The sequence below is a fragment of the Anas platyrhynchos genome, chromosome W (assembly GCF_047663525.1).
Source record: "Anas platyrhynchos isolate ZD024472 breed Pekin duck chromosome W, IASCAAS_PekinDuck_T2T, whole genome shotgun sequence".
Taxonomy (NCBI): Eukaryota; Metazoa; Chordata; class Aves; order Anseriformes; family Anatidae; genus Anas; species Anas platyrhynchos.
Genome location: NC_092620.1, coordinates 10,083,022 through 10,086,676, shown reverse-complemented (window position 1 = coordinate 10,086,676; position 3,655 = coordinate 10,083,022). Strand labels below are relative to the sequence as shown.

The 3,655-nt window shown below is 49.7% G+C and overlaps 1 pseudogene; it reads right to left on the bottom strand.

The window, feature by feature from the left end:
- Positions 1 to 415: 415 nt before the first annotated feature.
- LOC113842218 (very low-density lipoprotein receptor pseudogene) lies at positions 416 to 3,257 on the bottom strand (annotated as a pseudogene).
- Between the last annotated feature and the right edge of the window lie 398 nt (positions 3,258 to 3,655).

The following is a 3,655-nucleotide window of genomic DNA, read 5'->3' as shown; positions in this document are numbered from 1 at the left end:
CTTCCATGTCCTTCTTGTGCTGGGGGCTCCAGAGCTGAACACAGTACTCCAGGTGGGGTCTCAGGAGAGCAGAGTAGAAGGGGAGAAGCACATCCCTCAACCTGCTGGCCACAATTTGGAGGGGAAGGAGGAGGAAGGGGGAGAAAATACAACACAAAGAGCTCGAGGTTTGAGATGAGAAAGGTTTAATTAAAGGGAAAGGGGAGAAAAAGAAAGAAAAGAAACAATAAGGCCACGTGGGCTTATTGAAGAAGGGCCTCAAAACGCGTAGCGGTTGTTCAGGAGGACAGCCCTCATGAGATATCCCCTTCTTACTGCTGAGTGTGACATCAGGTGTTATGGAATATCCCTTTGGTTGGTTTAGGTCAGCTGCCCTGGCGATGTCCCCTCCCCATCACTTGCCCACCCCCAGCCTGCTGGCTCTTGGGGGCTTGGAAGGAGTCCTGATGCTGTGCCAGCACTACGCAGCAATAGACACAACACTGGAGTGATATCAGTGCTGTTCCCATAACCCTTTAACCACATTTATTACAATACAACATGCAATGATGATTAACACCACAACAAACAGAATCCTCAATCCCTCTTTGATTGATCCCAGTAACCATCTATGCATCGTTTCAAACAAATCAGTGAACCATTGATTGAAAGGATTGATATCATATTGAATCTTTCTCATGTGCTCTTTCAGGAAAGTAATGGATTTGTGAATTGACTCACTATGATCAGAAAGGTTCAAACAGCACATTCCCTCAAAGTCCTCACACCCATGCCTTTGAGCCAAAAGCAAGAAGACAATAGCGGCTTGATCCTGTAAGATCACATGTCGCAGACTATTTTGATCTGGTAACATCTCCTCAAGTATCTCTGTCGTGGCATGGGCTTGCTTCTCGGCCCAGCATACCAATTTTTCTAAGTTCTTAAGTGTGGCCACAGATGCCACTCCTGGCACTAAAATTGCCAATGCCGCTCTAGCTGCATCACCAAGCAATTCAGCATTATCATTGCTATCCAGTGCAAGCAATGCCCATTTATGTCTGGTGATCTCACGCAACTGTGACAAGCTAGGAGCAAATATAATGAGTTTATCTAAGTAACATGGACATCCGATAGCATTTGCAGGAATACCTTGCCAGGCCCTATCCCCACAAATCAGAAAAACATCAGGAGGTAAGGCCAAAGCTGTACAATTGTTCCAAATACTATAGTTGTTACCCCTTGTCTCCGTGCCATAAACCCCTACACCCTGCTTAGCAGTGTCATTGTAATCACAGGTGTTATTTGTATTTCTGTACCCATATGGCCCTTTCCAGGTTCCTGTAGCAGGATCCATCTGATAGCCACGGCTACATTCACATTTGTAGCTACCTTTCAGGTTGATACAGATTTGACTACAGATACCAGGGTTTTGGCATTCATCAATATCTCTACAGTTTCTCTTGTCTACAAGCTCAAACCCAGCTGGACAGTCACATTCATAGCCAATAATGAAATCTCTGCAGATGTGGGAGCATCCACCGTTGTTCACCAAACATTCATTTATGTTGCATTCCTTCAGGGGCTCATCACTCCAGTCCTTGCAGTCTCTCTGCTGGTTACACACTTTATTGATATCTATGCATTCTCCACTTCTGCACTTGAATTTGCCAGGTCCAGAGCACTGAATAACATTGTTACAGTTTGCTTCATCAGTGCCATCCAGACAGTCTCTCACACCACTGCACTGCCCACTCCCATGGACACAGTTCCCATCTTCACATCTGAACTGGTCTGGCCTGCAGGTCCGAGAAGGGCAGTTAATTTCATCACTTCCATCCTTGCAATCAGGATCTCCGTCACATCGCCACTTCTTGTGGATACATTTACCTGAGCCGCACTGCACCTCACTCGCAGAACACTTCACCGGAGGTGCAGGCTGGCGGCCACACTGCTCCAAAGATTCATCCGAGTGGTCGGAGCAGTCAGCATCATCATCACACACCCAGCTGATAGGGATGCAGGTAAAACTCTTGCACTGGAACTCATGAACACCACAGGTAGAAGGTGCACAGCGCTACCATCACTGCAGTCATCTTGACCATTGCAGACAAAGATTTTGGAAATACATTGCCCACTACTGCATGTGAATTCTGCTGCACTACAAGTCACATTGCCACAATTCTCTTCATCTTCTCCACTGTCACAGTCTTTTTCACCATCACATTTCCAGGACACTGGGATACACTGGGTTGACTGAGGACCACAGCTGATTTCATTTACCCGACACGTTCTCATATGACACAGCTCAGCACTCTCGTCAGACCCATCTTCACAGTCCGGATCCCCATCACACTGACATCTGTTTGGCACACACTGACCACTGTTGCACACAAAGTCAGATTCAGCACACGTCTTCTTCACACAAGCACTCTCATCACTGCCGTCTGAGCAGTCTTCATCACCATCACATTTCCAGAGTAAAGGAATACAGCGTCCATTACTACACAGGAACTGGGATTCTTCACATTTTGCTCTAGCACCGTCGGCAGCAGCGCACAGGCAGGCAAGGGCAAGCAGCAGGCAGAGCGCCCCGCAGCGCGGCAGCGCCCGCCACCACCCCGCACTGCCACCTGTGTCACTTATACTACTCCTATTACTCATGCTGTTAGTGTCAGTGGCATCCTCCTGGTACCATTTCTGTCTTTGTCGCCCCTTACTCTCCCCATTTTCTTTTTGCCACTGACCATTCACCACAAATGGATGAGACACATGATTGCTAATTAGGAAAGAGAGTGTAACGTCTGCTATACGGCTGCAGGCAGTGCCTGCTGCAACCTTAGAAGCTGTTTGTGAAAGAGCCTGCCAGTGGTCATTTGTTAGTGTAATCTGCATCTCTGCACTCCTACTCCACAATAAAGGTAATAATAGAGCTAAGTCATCATTAGTAATCCGTACAATGTGGCAACCCCACGGAATGTTATCCAGGAACATAGTTATAACACCGATCTGGGGACGAATAGTCTTTTTTGCATTGCAAGATAAGCCTCTCATAAAAAGAATGCTAGAGAGAAGCAGCACAGCCGCCGCTGCCTCCATGGTTACGTCAGACAGGCTGCAGGGTTGTGGTCTCCGCCCCTCTGCTATGTGCCAACTCGCCACACGGTGAGGGTCGGCTGCCGTTGTCCACTGACGCCTCTGATCTCCCGTAGCAACTCGATCCCGAACGTCCCGCGTCGCACCGCGATGACGTCAATTTCCCGCGTCCCACCGCGGCTCCCGCGTTTCCCGCGGCTCCCGCGTTTCCTGCAGTTTCCTTTCCCCGCGTCTCCCCTCGGTTTCTTTCCCCGCGTCCCCCCGCGGTTTCTTTCTCCGCGTCTCACTGCGAGTCCTTTGTCCGGGTCGATGCTTGGAGTTTCTCAATGTCTCTCAGGTGTTCCGGCTTCTGCCAGGTCTCTCCGTGTCTCTCAGAGCTGTCCGTGGCTCTGCAGCGTCTCTCAGGGTTCTCTCCGTGCGGCAGTAGTCCCTCCGTGTGCCTCGGGTCTCTCGGCGCCGCTCCGGTCTCCCGGCCTGTTCGGGTCTCAGCGAGTCCGGGTCTCAGCCTGTTCGAGCGCCATATGTTGCAGGAAGCACGGCCGAAAGCACGACAGACACCAGTAGAGTCAGATCATGCTCCATT